Source organism: Sander vitreus, chromosome 22 (assembly GCF_031162955.1).
Source record: "Sander vitreus isolate 19-12246 chromosome 22, sanVit1, whole genome shotgun sequence".
NCBI classification, from domain to species: Eukaryota; Metazoa; Chordata; class Actinopteri; order Perciformes; family Percidae; genus Sander; species Sander vitreus.
The window spans coordinates 7,577,908-7,599,956 of NC_135876.1; the positions used below are offsets into that span (position 1 = coordinate 7,577,908).

At 41.5% G+C, this 22,049-nt stretch overlaps 1 pseudogene; it reads left to right on the plus strand.

Annotated features, from left to right (window-relative positions):
• The first annotated feature begins 1,987 nt into the window (after window positions 1-1,987).
• On the plus strand, window positions 1,988-21,735 carry LOC144537494 (uncharacterized; annotated as a pseudogene).
• The last annotated feature ends 314 nt before the right edge of the window (window positions 21,736-22,049 follow it).

Genomic DNA, 22,049 nt, shown 5'->3' on the forward strand with positions numbered 1-22,049 from the left:
CAAACCATCACTGACTGTGGAAACTTTACACTGGACTTCAAGCAACGTGGATTCTGTGCCTCTCCTCTCTTCCTCCAGACTCTGGGACCTTGATTTCCAAAGGAAATGCAAAATTTACTTTCATCAGAGAACAGAACTTTGAATCACTCAGCAGCAGTCCAGTCCTTTTTGTCTTTAGCCCAGGCGAGACACTTTTGACGCTGTGTCTTGTTCAGGAGTGGCTTGACACACGGAATAGGACAGCTGAAACCAATGTCTTGCATACGTCTGTGCGTGGTGGTTCTTGAAGCACTGACTCCAGCAGCAGTCCACTCTTTGTGAATCTCCCCCACATTTTTGAATGGGTTTTGTTTCACAGTCCTCTCCAGGGTGCGGTTATCCCTATTGCTTGTACACTTTTTTCTACCACATCTTTTCCTTCCCTTCGCCTCTCTATTAATGTGCTTGGACACAGAGCTCTGTGAACAGCCAGCCTCTTCAGCAATGACCTTTTGTGTCTTGCCCTCCTTGTGCAAGGTGTCAATGGTCGTCTTTTGGACAGCTGTCCAGTCAGCAGTCTTCCCCATGATTGTGTAGCCTACAGAACTAGACTGAGAGACCATTTAAAGGCCTTTGCCTTTGTTTTGAGTTCATTAGCTGATTAGAGTGTGGCACCAGGTGTCTTCAGTATTGAACCTTGTCACAATATTCTAATTTTCTGAGATACTGAATTTGGGGTTTTCATTAGTTGTCAGTTATAATCATCAACATTGAAAGAAATAAACACTTGAAATATATCAGTCTGTGTGTTTTTTACAATTATACAAGTTTCAACTTTTTTTTTTTTCAACTTTTTCATGATATTCTAATTATATGACCAGCACGTATGTGTGTGTGTGTGTGTGTGTGTGTGTGTGTGTATGTATATATATATATATATATGTATATATATATATATATATGTATATATATATATATATATATATATAAATATCTATTTTTGCACATTATGGCCATAGGAGGGCAAACCAATACAACGGCAGACATAACTACTTGGATAGGTAGTAGGACATATTTTCCCTCGTCATCTTTTGTTGGTGCCTTTGTGGTGTCTTCTTCACCCTCGTTGTTTGTTTACTTCCGGTAGTGCCAGCCGCATTAAAGAACGTCATCAACAACCAAACCCACCTGTTGGGAATTCTTTGCTGAGCGTTAAGGGAGCATCGGCCCACGCGAGAACGCGTGAGGCAGACAGGTGCAGGCGTGAACGGTACCCAACCCTAATCCTGTGACCTGGGTTGATGTTTGTGTGTATGTGACTTGCAGTAATTACTAGTGGTGTGAATCTTCACTGGTCTCACGATTCTCCTGCCCACGAATCGATTCGATATCCGATCACCTCCTCAATATTATTATATATTACTTAGTCTCGCTTTGCCAGACCCTCCTCCAAAGCGCGCTGACGGAGGGTCTGGCTACTCCCCATAGCATTCGGGGATGGGAGGAAAGTGTGCTATGGTTTAATGGCATTTCTTTAAACCAATCACAATTGTCTTGGGCGGCACTTAACTCCGCACTGAGCCGCTGCAACATAGTCGTGCGTGAGAAAACTCTGATCGGACAGATAGTCTAGTTACAGTGGGGAAAATAACTATTGAACGCATCTACATTTTTCCCAGTGAATATATTTCCGATGGGGCTATTGGAATGAAATGTTCACCAGATGTCAGTAACAACCCAAGTAATCCACACATACAAAGAAATCAAAACCTGTATGTCCATGAAAAAAGTTATGTGTTATACAGTGGAACGATAATGGGAATCAATATTGAACACATGAAGAAAAAGGGGTGTAAAAAGGCATGGGAAGTCAATAAACCAGCTGAAATCTGTCAGTATTTAGGTAGCAATCCTGTCCCCTATTAGTGCAAATTAATATCAACTGGATTAGTCCTAACTGATGGCCTATAATCTCATTACCAAGGTGTCACTCAAGAAGCATTTCATGATGGGTAAAAGCAAAGAGCTGTCCCAAGACCTTCGCAAGCTTATTGTAGAAAAACATACGGATTGCATTGGTTACAGACGGATATCTAAACTTCTGAAAGTTCCAGTGAGCACTGTTGGGGCCATTATCCGGAAGTGGAAAGAACATCATTTCACCATTAATCGGCCACGGAGGTGCTCCTCGCAAGATTTCTGACAGGGGAGTCCATAGAATACTTAGAAGAGTTGTCGAAGAACCAAGGACCACTCGCGGAGATCTTCAGAAAGACCTGGAAGAAGCAGGTACAGGTGCTTCAAAGAAAACAATTAGCAATGCACTCAACCGCCATGGCCTCTATGCACGCACACCACGCAACACACCACTGCTCAAGAAAAGGCATGTGGAAGCTCGCTTAAAGTTTGCTGCACAACATCTGGACAAGCCAATGACATACTGGGAGAATACAATCTGGTCAGATGAGACCAACATTGAACTCTTTGGGTGTCATAGCATACACCATGTTTGGAGGAGAAATGGCAGTGCACGTCACCCTAAAAATACCATACCAACAGTGAAGTTTGGAGGTGGGAGCATCATGGCGTGGGGCTGTTTTTCAGCATCTGGCACTGGCAGACATCATATAATTGAAGGAAGGTTGAATGGAGAAATGTACCGTGACATTCTTGATAAGAATCTGCTGCCATCCACCAGGATGCTGAAGATGAAACGAGGGTGGACATTTCAGCAAGACAATGACCCCAAACACACAGCCAAGGAAACTCTCAATTGGTTTCAGAGAAAGAAAATCAAGCTGTTAGAATGGCCCAGTCAATCACCCGGTGAAAATGTCATGCCGATAGCCCCATCAGAAATCTCTTTACTGAGAAAAATGTTGACGCGTTCAATACTTATTTTCCCCGCTGTAGTTGTCTGGATTTACCCTGCAGAGATCTGAGGAGCAGTTAACCATAGTCCTCAAAAATCCACCGAATTTAAAATTCCAACACAAAGAAAGCGGAAGGAAACGGAAAATACATCCGGCGGAATTTCCTGCGGCACCGGAGCAATCCCGGAAGTGGAATGTCAAGGACATAGACTATTTATTGCTACACATGGTTTTCATCAACAAATTCAAGCAGCCAGATATATATGAACTCCCTTTTTTTTATTGTATCTGCTCTTAAAAAAGACAATTCCTGAATGTAGCGGAAAATCTACAAGTAACCTCAGTAGGCAATAATCCATTATGGTCTGTCGATGCTGAATCGTCCAGGTCCGCATCGCGATGCAATGATTAATTTCAACACCCCTAGTAATTACTGACTGTGTGGCTTGCATGTGTGAACCTTGTAATACCTTGTGTATTTTGAATAATAAAATAATCTTGCTAAATGGCTAAGAGGAACTGCGTTGCAGAGACCGAGGTGAGCGAGTGGACCTTTGCCAGGATACCCTATAGGCAGTGTCATAAGGGGCCATTTTTCTTGGCAAAATCATGGAATTACATTGAGCTGAGGACAGTTCTTCAAGATTGGATAAGGTATGAATAATTTAAGGGCTAATGATTAATCCAGTGGCAAAACACCTTGCTGAAATATAGCGTCTCTGAAGGTAACTTTAGCCTTCAAGAAAGACGTATGTGGAGGTTTGTCATGCGGTTTTCTAAGGGAAATTTCATCTCGGGCACGACATAAATCTTCCTGGCAGGAGGAAAGTACAATACGTTCATCATGAATATGTCTACATCACGCACAATTATAGCTCAATTGTCCATGCTCCCAAGAAGCAACCTGTAAACTCAATGCAGATCACTTCCTGAGGTTCGGATTGGTCCAACGTTTAATCCTGTTGTTGATACAGACTTTGAAGCATCTTTGAGGATGAGCTTACATCTTACAGGGTTTGCTGTGAGTTAAAGACTCTCATACTGTCAGTGTATACGTATATAGCTTACTGAGAAACTTCCCAAACATTTTGAACAGCTGCAGGGCTACAGCATTAAACGGCCTCAAGTCTCTGTGCACTTGCTTGTGTGTGTCACAGGAATTAGAAAGAGCACGACAGGCGGAGAGTGCAAGCAGCTTTACTTTCGCTGATAAATATAGATAGCACTAACGGCAACAGTATATTGCCTCACACAGTGAAAAACACAACCTGAATCAATTTCACAATTAGCCAGTTCAGTGTTTTAATTAAAAAAACAACAGTCGCCTTTGAAGAAATCAATTCCAACTGAAGAGGCATAAGAGAGAATTCCCCTGCCAGTTTACCATCCCTCAGCTCTGTCAATTCAAAGACATGCATGGAGATGCTTTTGGGCCTTTCTTTTTGTATACATACAGCGCTGCATTAAACAGAACATTTTAAACCGTCTCACCAGTGTTTGTAGGGACGATTTTATTTTTGCCTTTTATTTGAGAACCCACAGTGTAGAGAGACTGGGAAACGTGAGGAGAGAGAGGGGTATGCCACGCGGTTTTGTTATTATCTCTCATGAGTAGGGTTGGGTATCGTTTGTCTCGCTCTAGACACAGCTGAGCAGTCAAGACAGCCAAAATCACCATACACCTGGGTGTTATATTTTGAAATTTGTTTTATTTTGAAAAGTATCCTGCTGCGCTGTGGCCGTGTTGTATGTGATTACCTCCCTGGCTTGACACGTTCACTCGCGACTTGCTGAAGAAATAGAGGAGACGGTGAAAATCTCACATACACGTAGTCATTTGATCAATTGTCAATTAAAAAAAAAAAAAAAAAATGATATAGCAGCTTCAAATTGTGGTTTTGGCTAAATTCAGAAACAGTCAATCCTGACTGTAAGTATGAAACAGGATGTGAACCCTGGCCTTTGGTGTTGAAGTCAAACTTGGTTACAAATGAACTTAAATCAAAGGATTTAGGAGCTTTTTTTCCCCAAGCAGAATGGCTATGGTAAATACCAGATATACATTTAACATGCTCCATTTTCATTGTAGATTACATTGGGAGTCAGGTATTCGTACTGTATAGTCTCTGACAGGGCTTTGGTTCCCACAGTTATTGATCTGCCAGCTTTAATTTCCATCCACATCGCTTTCATCCCCTGCTCTTGAGAAACTACATACGCTCTCTCCCATCGCCGTATGCCCATGCGTTCTGTCAGCCCGCTTTTCTGACAGAAAAACCAAACTCCACCCATGGTCACGCATGTCTGGCATGTCAAATGGCAGCCGTGCTGAGTTCTCACCCTATCTCCTCCTGCGCTCATGAGCGCCTCCATCCATTTTGATGGGGATCCAGTCTCAGCTGCTCACCTCAATGTTTGGTTTAGTGAAGTGGGGGAAAAAAGCTTGAAACTTCAAACACCGCCGGTCTCTGACGCAGTGATAAACCCTGCCTGATGAAAGACTAGAGCTTCTGAGAAGGGGAGGTGATGAGCTTAACTTGGGGGATTTAGCAGCTCCGTCTCTCCCTTCCTGCGTTTTGTCGAACACCGTGTAGCCTTCATGCCTGATTGTTATTCTGAGTAAGGGGAAAGTAATGACACACGTCTATGATCCCTGGAAAATGTTAACATAGGGGTGAATAAAGGTAACCTTATGGGTAGAAACTGAAACAAAACGTGCAGATGTGTTCACTGAAGTAGCATATGGTTAATGAGTTATTGCACGTCTTATATTGTACCCTCAGAATAATAAATTACTGTTCATTTCCAAAAAAGAACTAAATACAATGACAATCAATAGAATTTACAGTTTGAAAGAGGTATTCAGTCGGCTGTCCCTGTCCCCGACACATGGCAAATGTTTACTACTACCATCTGCTGTTCACATGAAGGAGTTGACTTTTCAAACCCTAAACCAGTTCATTCATACGGCTCCATCAGAAATAAGAATAAGAAAAAATACATTGCTTTTATACAAAAGATGGGATACAATTGTGATGGTTTAGAATAAGATGAATAGATTGATTTGAAACAACCTAGTTTGGGAAAGGAGCTCTCTTTAAGATGTAAACACTGGCATTATCTGTCCCCATCCAGAGCACTTGGAGACATATTGCTTCCAAGGACACGCACCATCACTGATTTTCAGTGTTTACGCCATTGAGAAATAATCAGAAGAATCATTCAGAAGACAGAGGGAGGTTACAATCTAATTCCTGGCTTTGTGCTGTATGCCAGCACGACCAGTTGCTGAGCTATCTGCAGAGAATGAAAGCCATATTTTCTTAACTTAACTTATTTACTTAGTTTTTTTTTTATATTAATTTACAGGTACTGTTTGTAGCATTTCCAACATTGATAAATAACTTTTGCAGCGTCATTGGTCTCTTTGCTGTATTTTTCACTGTGCCCCTTTAAATATGTTACATTTAGAAAGCTGCGTGGTTGCACAAAATATGGCAAGCACTGTTCTTTAAGTGCAAACAGAAGTGGCATCCACTTTGCAGCAGAAGGTAACAGGATTTGTGGCAACAATAACTCTCACACATGGGTCTCATTTGTGTATGTATCCTTGTGTATTTGTTGTTGCGTGCCTCAAAAAGAATCCCTGACTCCTGCTAGTTTAATGTATTAAACTTTGAATTTAACATAATGAACAACCACCTCTTTTGGGGTTTGGGGTCTTTTTGGGGTCTTAAAAAGTCTAAATTTTTTAAATCAAAATATTAGGCCTTAAAAGGTCTTACATTCGCTGAAGTATTGTGTTGTAGGTCTTAAATAAACAGGTCTTAATTTTCCTACGTCCATGTAATGCTATCTCTAATGCTCATTGAAATGTTTTTATTTTTAATTGTGTTTTGTTGTAGGTCTTTCTTTCGCTAGTCCAAATATAATTCACTGTATATGTACAGATTATCATTACTCTGTCGCTTTTATTCAATTTGAGTACATTTATGTACTCTTTACTTTTTACTCTGCATTTCGTTGTACTTTTATGTCACGATACAAGGGCTGTGTATTGGCAAGAATCTGGCGAGACGATACGTATCGCGATACATGGGTCACGATTCAGTATATTGCAATATATTTCAAGGCGATATATTGGGATTTTTTTTAAAGTATAATTTTAGAAAACCTAATATTTAAAAAAAAAGACATGATGTGCATAAAAGTCAAAGAAGTTTACTTTAGGTAAACAATTCAGTACACAGAAAGTCAAACTGCCAGTTTGGGATTGTGGTTCACAGGTTCTTAGTGAGCTAATGTTTATATGCTAAAGTAGGCCAAAGTTCAGCCATTAGCTTCTAGCAAAAAGTCAGGCACTGCTAGGCACTGTTAGGCGAGGACACTAGTGGTGTGTCTCAGCATAGCCATCTAGCGGTAGGGGGTTTAAACAACATAAACGCGAACCACTGTCTTGCATGAATATTTTTAAATAAAAAAATAAAATCAATATTGCCTTTTTGAAAATCAATACAGTATTGCAAAATAAAATACCGCGATACTTTTTCTTACACCCCTACGCAATATAGGTCTTTAAAAGTCTCACATTTGACTTAGTAAAACCTGCAGAAACCCTGTAATAAATGGGCCCTATTAACCTAAAGCAGGGATAGACAGAGTAGAGGAAATAGAGATTCAGCAGTACATTAATATTACTGAGTCTCCGCTGCTCACAGCTTCTCTTTGTCATGGCCTCTGGTCCCCTGGGAGCCCTTTAACTCTGGCCTCATAAGAGCCCCACAGAGACCGCTCTGTCAGTCATCTAGCCACTGACCCCTGATTGGATCAAAGATTGATTACACCCTATTCATGCGACGCCGTCATCGGAGGCCAGAACGGCATGCACCGCAGGTCAATGGGGCCTTGTAATCAGTGCCAATACAGCGGTGACATGATGCCGCGCCGGTAGGAAAATCACTGGGCTGATTTCAGCGCAGGCAGACACGCATCGAGAGTGTAGTAATTTCAGCCCAAATCAAAATCTGCCATGTCTTCAGCGCATACAAAATTAATTGCCGAGCGAGGATTCAGTTTGTAAAAGCTTTGCGTGATTCCCAGTCAGCCTTTGATTCATCTCTAGCAAATGCAGGGTAAAGAGAAACCCTCATCCTGCAACCCTAATCCTCATTAATCTTGAGCTACATCATGTTTTTATTTGCAAAACCACAAGCTTGATGCTCATTTGGTCAACAACTCAATGATAGCATTTGACTATGTCCAAGAAAGCAGAAATTAAAAAGTGACGACGTGGTTAATGACACCCATGACAAGACTGTCAATTTGTTAAAAATGATATTGATAAAACTTTTATAATACGACAAAGATTCAGCGGAAGGATATTTTAATGATAAAATCCCTGCAGCCATCTGTTGGTGTAATGAAATGGCTGGCGCCGGCAGAAGTTCTGGATGACCTCTCGCTATCCACGGGGCAGCATATGCTGCGAAGGCACAACCTTTCCAGTGCCGACGACCATCAGCCTCATAATCATCAAAACCTCATCTGTTACATTCATAAATCCCACGCCGGTCTGGATTCTTGAGGATTTGCAAAACCAAGCCCACCATATGCTGCCATTCTGCACACGCATGGCGTTGTGTACAAAGACAGGGGAATTAATTAAAACCATGGCTTGCTGGTTTGATTTGTGAGACCTGCAAATATCACAGGACACAACACATGTAGCCTTTGTTGCTCTTCCGTGAGGTATTAGATTTGGAGATGGAGCAGTAACCCACGAGTGCTAAGACTCGCCGTACCCGAGCTACCAATTCTCCCGGCATTGTGAGATTAACAAACTCAACTCCTTGCCGAGCAACATGAGCAAAGCTTCATTGTTACTTTCCGTGCTTCCTGCCACTCGCGCAACTGTGACTCTGTAATACTTCAAACGCCTGTGAGACTCAAAGTAATTCTGGATGCTGGCTTTAAAGTGCTAATGGGCTGGATATTAGTGATGTAGTAAGGCGTGTGTGTGTGCGTGTGTGTGTGTGTGTGTGTGTGTGTGTGTGTGTGTGTGTTAGGGGAGGGGCTGGTTTGACTTGATGTGGTGGTATCCTTGGTGTGTGTGAGAGGGGTGGAGGCTGGCTGAGATGCTGTTGCACCAAGCAGAGGCAGTTTCAAGGATTACTGTCGGGGCGGAAAAGAGGCAATTAATCTCAGTCTTCAAAATGGAATGCAGCTGAGCTTCAAGGCCTTTAGGATCTTTTGGAAAATGATAAGCTTCTGTTTACTAATTTTCCCATGTGGTCATATTGACAGTGGTGTGTGTGTGTGTGAATATGTGGCAGATATCCAAACATGCATGTGTGAGTGTGCAATTATGGGTTATTTAAAAGCAGGTTTTAGTGATGAAACCCATTCCATTTTTTTCTCAATCAGACATGCATGAGAGCACCACAGTTTGTTTGATTTTGTTGTGCTCATTTTCAATTACAGCCGGTTCCCGAGCGGCTCGAGCGTCCGGGGCGCTATCAGTTAGGACAGAATGTTTGATCAGAACTAAGCTCTGCTGACATTTGAGTATTTATTTATTTATTTATTTTTAACTTGCGTCCTTGTCCCCCGCTCTGTTGTCAGGTCAAAAGCAGAAGAGCTCCTAATGTCTGCATGAAGCGTACAACAAACGTAGTGCCAGGAAAGATGTGGTTTGTCCACAACAGAGCTTTAGAGAGGTATTTTTTTTTTTTACTTTCATGAAATATATGAAATCTGCCATCAGGGATGTCAGGTCTGGGAGAGTTTCCAGCACTATACCTGCCTGACACCAACGAGCAAAACAAAACCCAAATGTAGCTGTACATCATTTCCCTCCTGGCTGCAGAACTCAGCCTGATCAGACCTGGCATCTTTACCTTCAGGAGATCAACAACAGTTTTCTCCCATCTGTCTGTGCAGATATAACTCTCCATATATCCGCCTGAAAACACAAACTACAAGAGGAACAAACACTAAAATATGTAGCTCCGGTTGAACTTGTTGGTGTCTTGTATCATCAAAGATAAAACAAAGATCCATCAACACACTACTTACTGTACTCAAATAATCCAAATTTTACTCACATTTTAACAAAAAAAAGGAATTCCTCTCACTTTTTGTGTACGAAAATATAATATGACATTGCAGCTATTGAGCATATTTTCCTCTTCAAAAAAAAAAAAAAGATTAAGACATGTCAATATATCTGTAAAACAGCTCCTAATCTTAAAGACACGGTGAAATAAGAAATAACATTTCCAAGATTTAATCCTGATCTGCCAATTTTATACCATAAAAGTATTTTTAGTATTTAGTCCTTTGAGTACTTTATAGTAGGGCTGGGCGATATGGAGAAAATCAAATATCACAATATTCTTGACCAAATACCTCGATATTGTAGGGTTGATAATTGGGACATTTTTGATAAATAATCATCATCATCATCATAATGTGGAGATAATGACTAACTGGGTAAAGGCAAATAATAGAACAGTTACAACAGTCTGGTAAGTTCAGAAAATGACATCACTTTACTGTAAAACCAGGGAAAGACTAATCCTATTTCATATTACGATATCCAAAATCTAAAAAGATATCTAGTCTCATATCACGATAAAGACATAATATCGATATATTGCCTAGCCTTACTTTATATTAAAATATGCCTCTTTTCTTCTTCTTTTAATGTCTCATTTTGAATTCATGGTAATTTACATACATTTGCCAATGAAATAGGGCGACCAGCTAACTTTTCTTATCCTATAAAATTGCACTTGACTGTTAGCTTGTGGGTAGTTGTAGCCGCTAGCGGAGCCATATCATAGGAGGAGGTACGTTTGTGTTTGGATTGCATTTGGCAAAATACCTACTTTACATTTATTTCTCCATCATCCTCTCTCTTGTAACTTAACGTCTCCCACATATTCCATTTTTGACTCTACGATAGCGAGACAGATGCTACGACATAGACATTTGTGCAACACATTTTCAATGTACAGTGCCCATTTCCAATGGATGTCACGTTACAGAAGCTTAGGATGCCATTTAACTGTGACTTTTAAAGTCTCTGGCTGCATCTCATGGCCCTTATTTGATAGCTCCTCGACTCCTCGGCTGAACCGGAAGTTGTTCTATCCCTCCTTGGTGAAGGCCGTCTCAAAGCTATGGGCATATATATGTGTGTGTGTGTGTATATATATATATATATATATATATATAGGGATAGGTCTAGATATATTAGGGCTGTCAAAATAACGCATTAATTTTGATTAATCTGAGAAAAAATAACTCGTTAAAAAAATTAACGCAGATTAATCCATTCCATATTGGCGTTTGCATACAGACGAAAATCTGGTGCCACTGATATGTCTGCGCTTCTCTCTGCTGCTCTGAAACAGACGTTACAGGAAACGCAAACCCCGCTGCATGTGACGCTAGTTAACACTATACTCGACAGCTGCTAACGTTAGCCTACCGCTAGCTAGTAGCTGGATTAAACACGGTTAAAATGCTGACAGCTAACGCTAAACGGTGTAAAGTGTGACTGTGTTTCACTGTAGAGGATTCAACACCGGGATGTAACAATCTGCAGCTGTCGTCGGAGAAACAACACAGACGGTGCGTTCAATGAAACTGGTAAACTACAGCCTCGTGGTGCATTTGAAGTTATTGTAAATGTCCTTTTCCTATCTGGTTGTTGTTTTTTGTCGTTCAACAGCAATTTACTAGTGAAATAAGTTATTGTTATACATTATTATTAAATCATTTCATTTTGACCATATGGCCTTAGCAATAAACAAGCCGTTCTTTAATGTCACCAACTGTTGTTTAGTACCCTTTTTTTTTCTTTTCTTTTTTTACTTTCTTAAAAAGTATCGGTTCAGGCACCGTTAATTATGTATGCGATTAATTAATCACAGAGTATGTAATTAGATTACATTTTTTAATCGATTGACAGCCCTAATATATATATATATATATATATAGTGAAAGAGCAGCTCTTGTCCCTCCCTCATTACCACCACTGAAGTGCCCTTGAGCAAGGCCCTTAACCCCAACCGCTCCAGTGGAGCTGCTCAGTGGCCAGCAGATCAGACTGTGGTTGTACTGGGCAGCTTCCAGGTATGATTGTGTAACTGTGTGAATGTGACCGGTCAAATGAGAAATTGAGAAATTGTTCTCAATCGACTTACCTGGATAAATAAAGGTGAAAAAAAAAAGCTCTTATGTTTTATGTGGAGGGATCACCGAGGAGCAATAGGCGAGGATACATGAGAGCAGCCTTCCCGAAAAGACGTCTCATCCCTCTAAAACACATTTTCTCGTTTCCTCTCTCCAATGATAACCTTGCGTCTCTCCCGTGCTTCCTCGGTGGGAGGGACCAAGACCCGAGGAAGGGAAGCAAGTGGGTGACTCGAGGATGCAATTAAAGGCTATGAGATGCAGCGTCTGACTGGGTGTTTCCTGTATTGGTTGGTTGATTGCATTTCACCTGGAAAATGGCAGCTGGCAACCTAGGCTTCCCACCTTCCATTTGGAGAGTGGGAGCTAGTTACAGTAGCTGACGTTAACATCACACTGATTCCCACTGGACTAACATTAGCATTGATTCTCACTGGACTTTTCCTTCATGTTATTTCAACGCCTGCTGAGTCACTGGCATTTCCTGCACACTGTGCTGTACTCATCCCACATTATAAAAGTAGGTGGATCTAGCTAGCGTCAGCTGTCGCTCTTTTAAATGACCAGACTGTCAAAACTCACTGCAACAGATAGTCCTGTAACCTTAGCACTGTACGTTAAGGCTGTCAGCAAATATTCAAAATTTGAATATATATCCAAATTGTAAAACGACAAACATTTGATTATGAAAATCAATATTGGATAGTGAAAAGAAAAAAAAGAAAATGTAGGGTTTCCCCTAGAAAGGTTGTTTAGCCCGGTGGCAAGTCTTTTTTTCGACGAGGGCCCGGCTGGGGCCAGTCACAGACTGATGGCAGCATTAATGTAGAGCCCATTATTTTCTGTGATAACAGAATCATGGACAGAATTGCGAAAATTTAGAATAAAAACAAAAAGCTGTAAGACAGACTCCATAGGGCCCTACATTAAGTCAGTGCTAAAAGCTAACTGGAGATATGAAATTATGACTACGACTAAGTTTCCAACCGAGCCGCCCCACTGTAACTGTAGTTCTAAAAATACATTCAAGCTTTAGTGCGTAACTTTTTGATATTAATGAACGTCCGTTACATTCAAGCCGTTGCCAAATGAGTTGCTACAAAGCTAATGAAGACTATCAGCTCCACACAACTCTCTCTGGATTTCTCAGTATGACTATGTTCAGAAGATTGTGTCGTCTGGTGACTTTCCCACGCAGATACTCGACTGAAGATAATTACCTCGTCTGAAGAGTCCATCATGTTTTTTGAATCCTCCCTGTCCTCCTTGGCTACTAGCGACTGCGGCAGTGCACGCTCACGAAAGGCTTGTATCACGTGGCCACGCCGACAGTTGTTGTTACTTAAAATTACCTCATGGGGGAGACAGAAACTACACACTATAGCTTTTAAACATAATTCCCACTGGCTTGGGCCTGGTGGGGGGAAACTTAGGCCCGGTGGACCATCAACCTTGCAATACACTGGGGGAAACCCTGAGAAATGTAAAGTAAGGTCAAGCTGAATGAGAAATATTTCAACAGCCGTAATGATGGCAGAGAAAACTCTGCCTCAGGTGAGCGAGGACCTCCGGTGCTGGCGGCATGGAGGGGGACCAGGCGCCTTTTATCTGCATGTACTGCCCGTGCTGCACTGTGGTTGAGAATCAGCTAGATTTCACTTTAAAAGACATGTTTATGTTAAACTGAAAAATACCGTTATGTCTCTTGTTGTATTGGTTTGCCTACTTATGGACATTATGCACAAAAATAGATATTCGAATAGTTTGAACCTTTTGTGGTTTGTTAGAAGAAATATTTGAACATTTTGAAAGCCCTACTGCACCTTACCCCATGCTTTAAATCCCATCATGAAGTAACTAGCCTAACGTACAAAGTTAGGGAGTAATGTAGCAACAGCTAACAATGTTGGTAGTAAAACATGATGTTTTTCTTATTGCTTGCTACAATTCTGACCAAAAAAGAACATTTAGTGTTAAAATGGGCTTTATGTACTGATTTCTAAGCAAAAATATGTTTTAATTTCGGTCGAGCAAGATGTCTGAATCCAGTATTGTGAAGAACTATTTTGAGAAATCTCTCCTTTGCTAAACAGAGATCGAATTTACTTTTATTCTATTCATTCTCCCCTTTCTCCTTTCCTGTCTTTCACTGATAAGCCCCCCTCACCACAGAACACAATGGCTCCATTGTACTAAACCACAGAGCTGATAATGTTACGTGACATTAAGGGCAATGATGTTAGTTCCTATTCAGAAAGACATTGTGATCGGAATGTAGACTCACAAAGAGCGCCATATTATCCAATGCTTTCAGTAATTAAAGAATCCAATATTAAACACAATCACCATTGATCTGCACAATCGTGGACTCAGAGTATTTTATTAGCCTGTATGGCAGGAGATGCTTACTTTCCAGATAGGCAAAGACTAACTAATATAGCAATGGTATCAGGGAGATGGACTTTATGATGATTTTATAAACTCGTACATTTGCAGTTGCACATATCAAGTCGCCACATGGTAGCCGTCTGCTACCAATACGGTAATTAGTAACCTACCCAGGCAATCTATCCACAGCAGCAGAAAACACTGCGAATTCCCAGTGTCATTCAGCTCCTCTGAAGGAAGAACTCAATTGTTTTTCCCCCCATCCTTTCATGTATAATAATATTCATATTCTCCTGAACGCTGACCTGCGGGAAAAAAGGGGCCATTTCAGAGCTGTCAGTGCTACGTCTTTATCTTCACTCTCCAAATGTTGGGGTCAGCCAAGACCTGACGCTCAGCAGACAATTCTCCCAAAGACCTAATGTGATTAATGGGTGTCACTTAAGAGGGGTGGGGTGGGGTTGAAAAAGAAAAGAAGAAGTCATCCAAAGGAGATTGTTGCTGGAGAAAAGGTACATTGGCGGCACTTCATCAGCAGGAAGCAAGAATTCAGCCCCTGTGGCTGTAGCTACGTGCTGTAAAATGAAACGTTCAATGTCACTTTCAAAGTTTGAACACGGCCGGGGAATGCAACCTTGGAATGAGGTGTGGGTGAGAGTTTGCAGCTAGCAATTGGAGCGCTTTGTGTTGCTAATGTTCACAGGATACATTAAGGAATAGTTGGCTCAAATTTCTGACATTTACCCACTGGTGTAATTTCAACTTTGCAATATTGCCTCCATTTGCTCTTTGACACTGGTGGGAAAGCCATGCAAGTATTTAAAAAAAAAAGCTGTGGAGTCAGTTTTCCTGTCACAGGTGTCCTTGCTTGTCCTCTTTTATTCTGCCGGCATTAGTAGCCTCTGGGAAATGGAAGTATAAAGTTTAGATGGACTGCCATAAGCCCACTTTACACCTGCTGTTACACATTTGTTTATCTTGTTTCTGGATGTAGTCAGATTGCATTCACAGCTGGACCCAGAGTTGTTATTCATTTGCAAAAACAGCTTGTCACAAATGTCACTTCCTCTCTTCGCGTTGACACCACTTGAAACTTGTTTTGATTTTCCTCATTCTAGCAGTATCCTGACAATACCAATTTTTGAAGCATGTTGCTTATTGAAATGCATGCCACCTGTTCGATGCATCCATGTCTTGGTGGAATGTGCCCGAGAAAGCTTACTTTTGTTTATGTAGATACATAAAAAGAGGTACTAAAATATAATGGGTGCCACGGATAAAACTATAAATATGTCTAATATAGCCTGCCTGACGGTGGGTTGCTGTAGCATGAGCTGCATACTCCTCAAGAGGCAGGACAGCTTTCTTTTCAATCTTCTAAAAGATGTCTCATGGGTAAAGCTCTGCTGCATGTTAACACATGCTCTTTCTCAACCGGGAGCAAAGACAAATAAATGATTAGAGAGCAACAGACGCATTACCATGGAGACAGTCCTACCTGAACACTGGCCTCCTTATCATAGATTGCAGGTGTCTGATTTGATGATAGGAAAAAACAAAGTTGTTTCCATGCGTTTTACTGCAATCTCAATTTGAATCTAACTCTTAAATGCAGAGATATGACATCAAACTAATGCCAAGTGTTGGGCTAAATAATTGTAGCAAGTAAACACAGAAACAGAGAACACATTCCATGATTTATAGTGCAGGAATAGTCAAATGCAGATATTCTTTAAAGTGCTCATATTATGCTTTGGGGACTTTTTCCCTTTCCTTTATTGTGTTATATATCTTTTTTTGTGCACGTTATAGGTTTACAAAGTGAAAAAGCCCAAAGTCCCCCCCAAAGGGACTTACCATCTCCAACAGAAAACACTGTTCACAAACTGCTCCAAACAGCTCTATTGTAGTCCAGCCTTTACTTCAGGGACAAACTTGCATCACTTTGTAACACACGTTATAATGCTCGCCTAGCTGCTAGCGTGGCACGCCCTCATACTCTGCTTCTGACTGGCTAGTAGTCCTTACCTAGCTACTGCGCATGTGCTACTCCCAACAAAGATGGGACAGAAGTGAGATGTCTCACTCTGTAGCTAAAACAGAGAGCTCAACACACAGGGTGAAAAGAGGAGCTGCAGCAGTGTGCAGTACAACAAATATATGGCGTTTTCTGAAAGTGAAACCATGTAAACCTATTCTGATATAACCTCTAAATACAATTATGAACCTGAAAATTAGCACAATATGAGCACTTTAAATCTATATTTAACACACATGACCAATTCCTGAAATTAAACATCTATTCAATTGCACAATGAAGTGTCCGTTTCTCGTGAGTCCTCCTCATGCCAAATCTTTTAGTCTAAAGTTACCAGGAATTTACTCGTCTGTACACAGTGTTGTAATGTAACAAAGTACAAATACTTAGTTACTGTACTTAAGCAGAATTTTGACGTTATTTATATTTCTGCAAACTTTCACTTCTATTCCCCTTCTTTTTACTAAAATGTATACTTTTCCTCCGATACATTTCCCCTCGGCGTCTCCGTTACTTGCAAGAAATGTTTCGTACGTTGGAGTGAAAGATTCTTCCTCACAAAAAAAATCAATAAAATTCTGTGTCTGTTTTTCTCTTCGTTGACGTCAGACTTTGATGTTTAAGAAGGTGTGGTAACCCTGAATGTTGTGCTTTACTATAAGGAAGCCACAATACAGTTCATAATCAAAGTTTTTCTTTACTTTTACTTCTAAAGAATTAAGTACATTTAATATCAGAAAATTACTTTTTATACTTCAGTACAGTGAATATCAGATACTTTAAGACTTTAACTCAAGTAATATTTGAAAAGGTGACTTTAACTCCTACCAAAGTCTTTTTCTACTTTTACTCAAGTACTGCTTTCAAGTACTTTATACAAGACTGACTCTAGATTGATATTTTTTACCAGAGCTGAAACCAACAAGTCCTCCAAACTAGTGATGTCCCGATCAGCTTTTTTGACCCCCGATCCGATCCCAAACTTTTAAATAATGAATATCTGCCGATACTGAGTCCCCACAACTGTGTCTGTTCATAGACAAAACAATGAATCCATTAATCAAAAATCAAACTACAAATAGCACTTACTTGCAGCCCCAATTTCCACTGTTATGCCATAAATATGATAACCCTCATTCATGAATGTATTTGCCCTTAGAAATCCATTTCGACATTGGCTATTAACCATTGTCATCCAGTTTGTGGAGCAAGTTACACACAACTGTTTTAGGACCCACAGTTCAAAGGAGCTCCAAAATGAATCATATTTACAATGCTGTATCTCTCATATCTCAGACGCTATTAGAAGGCTGTGTGGCGTGGCTTTTCTTAAATGCAACTAGTGCAACATTGTGTTTAAAGTACACAGAGGATGTAAAGCCATCGGTTACAACGTCGTCTAGTGTCTGCTAATTTCAGGCGTGAACAAACGGCCCATATGTAAAAGTACAATGACGCATGTAACATGGAGACATAATAGTGCTTATAGCAGGGATAATCGTGTGTGTGTGTGTGTTAACCTACCTCTGCCCGACCCAGCCTGTTTACTGTTATCTATGAATGCTCCAGCCCCCCCGCTAGCACACCTTCATCACTGGCCCAGATAGTGGCATTGGCAACTTGTCACTTGTATTGATTTCTCTTAAACTGCAATTTACATGGATATTTGTGGGCGTCCTGAGGGCAGGCTGCAGCCTGGCAGACGCCCCGTCTCTCTCTCTCTCTCTCTCTCTCTCTCGCTCTCTCTCTCTCTCTCTCTCTCTCTCTCTGCCCCTCAGGCGCAGGAGGAAATGTTTCCACCCAACAACAGAGCCTCAAAGTGACTTTTCAATCAGCAAACGGGTCATTGTGGTTTCTCTGCTAATGCATTGTTTTTCTTGTTTAAACATCAAAACTAAAAAAGGGATGAGAGCTGGAGAGGAGATGTTTAGAATAGAAATAATAGAATTTCATTGGCATTTTTTAATTTGTTTTTTATTTTAAAAAAACCGCACATGCAACAACACAAAGTTAAATAGACATTAAATAGCATTTTAAACTCCGGTGGATTTGTGAGGACTATGGTTAACTGCTCCTCAGATCTCTGCAGGGTAAATCCAGACAGCTAGCTAGTAGGGCTGAATGATTTGGGGAAAATAATCAAATTGGGATTTTTCTGCCAGATGTTGCGATTACGATTCGATTCGCGATAAAAAAAAAAAAAAAAAAAACCCAAAAACCTTTAGCTAAGGTTCAGTATTCACTGTGTCACAGATAAAACATGTCTTGGAGCATTATAACATGAGACACCATCAAAACTGCTCTACATTCTAATGCAGGGATGACAACATAGATTAGAATTAGGGCTGAACACATTTGGAAAATAATCTAAATGTGATGATTTTTTTTTTTAACCAATATTTGTTTTTTTAAGCTCATTATCTGCTGTATTATTTAAGAAAGACAAACAAATGATCGTATGACTAACACACTATTAGATGGATTAAACATAAACTGTCCTTTACTGTTATTATATTGATTAAATTAGGTGATGCATGAATTTATATGAATGACATTATTTATAAACGACTTTAATCACAGTGACTGATTTGTTGAACGTCCAGCCTTGTAATACAATGACATGTAATAATTACCATGACAACATAAAGCACTGACAAATAAGCCTGGTGCAAACATTAATATTAAAGTCAGTAAGGAATCACACTTACTGAAGCGCAGATTGCAGAAAAGCACTTTTTGAACACTTTACTGGGCAGTCTTTAAATATCTACAGTACATGTGCACAAGTATGGCAGTGCCAGCCGCAGTGATACGGCTACGGCTTGACCACGTCAGTTGTAGCAGCACAAAAAACTCCTTTTTTTCAGCTCCGCTGCGACTCTCCGTTTACATTTTTTGTGTGGCGTTAGCTTCGGTATGGCGACCTGGCTAAAATATGTGCGGAGGGCATGTTGTAGCGCTTATCCAGTGTATTTATCAAAGCCGTCAGCGCAGGCTCGGTCACAGTACTGAGGTGCATCCTTTCTTTGGCGATAAACTTTTACTGCTTGAGTAATTTCCACGTTCTGTTACTGAAGTGTGTTCACATGGAGTTAGGCGGTCAGTGATCCCTGTCGGGTGGCATTTCGCTTACTTGACAGTTGACACCCTGGTGTTTGGCTTTTTAGCCATGCCACTATCGTACATGGCTTTGTGGTGTTTTTTTTTTTAAGTGGTGATACAGGTTAGTGGTGTTGCCCCGTGAGGTAGCAACATTAGCAAGGCACGTTTTGCACAATACGTGACGGTTTGCAGCCACTTCCTCTGCAGGCGGTTTTACTCTGGCGTGTCACGTGACCAGGGTGTAATCGCAGCCTCTGCGATTAGAAAATCTAATTTTAATATATTGCAATTTAATTGCAAATGCAATCAATCGTTCAGCCCTACTAGCTAGACTATCTGTCCAATCAGAGTTCACAACGTACACATGTTCCGCCAAAACAAGTTCCTTCCTGAAGCTGTTTTGCAGCGGCATTGTTGCTCCGCTCGGCACGACTGTGATTGGTTTAAAGCAATGCCAATAAACCAGAGCACGTTTTTCTCCCATCCGGGAATGCTGTGTGGACTAGCCAGACCCTCCTCCGCCGCGTTGTGGAGGAAAGCCTGGCAATGCGAGACTATCCCACACTTGACCTCCACAGTCGGGGGGCAATAAAACCGTAACCTCCAGCTAGGAAAGCCACAAATGCTTTCTGAAAGCCTCGACATTGCACGTTCACACAGAAATGCCAAAATGTCACAAGCTTCAAACTCTGTGGCCGCAACACACTGTCAGTAGAGTGTTTGCCTCCTGTGCTGGAGGTCACCTGCAACCTCCATAACAGGACTTTCAAAATAAAAGTAGACGTGTTTGGTCATACATTTTGTCATTAGGAGGCTAGTGTACGAACAAAGCTGGAAAAATTTAAGAGAATTTGACTCAATATCAAAGATGCATTGGACGTATGCGAGTTATTGAGTGTGTGCTAATTGAAAACGATGCATCTTGGAGTAATCGCCCTTTGTGGACTTCCTCGTGACTTTAGTGGGTGGGAGTGAAAGGGAATTTAGTTTAGATCCATAATCCTGCAAGAAAATTAGAAATCCCAAATCTGAGAGAGAGAGAGAGAGATTGGAGAATTTGCTTTCCCTCATTTATATCCAAAATACTAACATATAGTAAGTATGGAAACAGTTCGCCAGCAGGAATAACCACAATAAGTCCCTCATGCTGCATCCATCCTACCTGCTGAAGTGCCCTTGAGTAACAATCCCACCAGGCCGACCTCTGAGACTGACACCCCCACAATGGAGGGCGAAAGGGAACAGATTTCCCCTGCAGTGTGAAGGGGGGGAAAAAGTGCGAGGGGAAAAAGTAAGAAACATTTACAACAACAACAAGAAGCATCGGGTGAATAAGGGGTGTGAGCTGGTGGGTGTTGCTGGTGATGTCACACCTCCCAGACAGCCACGATTGGACCCTAATTAGAAAGCTCGGCAGCAAATAGACAGGCGTCCTGCATGATTGAATTCAAAGTGGCTGATGCCCAGAATTTCTGCAGAGGCGCGGAGAAACTGTCGGAGAGCAGCGGAGGTATCAGTGCTGCTGCGAGCCGCCACGCTGCGCTGCGAACAGTCTCCCCGGGAGCGGGAGTTTCAGAGGTGATACAGGAACAGCAAGACGCGCTTTTCCCCCCACCCCCCTTCTCCCCCCACCGGCTTAGGAGGGATACAAAACAGGAGGAAGATTAAAAAAAAAGAAACGGGGAGAGCCGAAAACACAGTCCCGAGTCTACGTCAAACCCGAGGACGCTGCGTTATCAGAGAGCAGCGGAGGTTGAAGCGAGAGCAAGTACAAAGGAGAGTCGAGCCGCCGAGTCCAAGTTGTTGCTGCGCTGCGCTCCGCTCCGCAGGCTGCGCTGATGGCATCCGTACTTGGAAACAACAGCCGCGGGTCGGGGGCTCAGGGCGGACAGGTCAAATGCAAGCTGAAAAGGAGAAGGAGGAGGCGATCGAAGAGAAAAGGTACAACTTTGCAACACTTCCGTCTCCTTTTGTTTTTTGTTTTTTTAATGTGTCTTTTTGAATCCCCAGTCTGATTGGAGGTCGTGCATGCGCGCCTTGGCGGGGGCATCGGAGCGCGCGGCAGCCGGGCAGACCCTGCGCTGCTCCGGCCTCACGCGCAGCACGCTCCGCGGCCGCTTTCACTTCGTGCACCTTAACCGTCTGAAACAATGAACACGGAGAAATGAGTACTGTTGAGATGTTCCGCCTGCTTTAAATGACGCATTGTTTTTTTGTTTATCAAAGTTTAGTTGCTGCTGCGTTTTATTGTCCTTATAAAAAAAAAGCCTCCGTTGTCTTGAACATGGACGAGGACAATGACGAAATAAAGCGACTCATTTGCTTTGGTACAAGTTTAAACGTGTGGTTCTGAAGAAAAGCGGCGTGTGTTTTCTTATTTATATCCGCATTTTTGATGCATCCGTAGAGGACACGACGTTGTCACCGAAGCCCGTTTAACTTCCTCAGTGAAAACGCCACCGATGTCT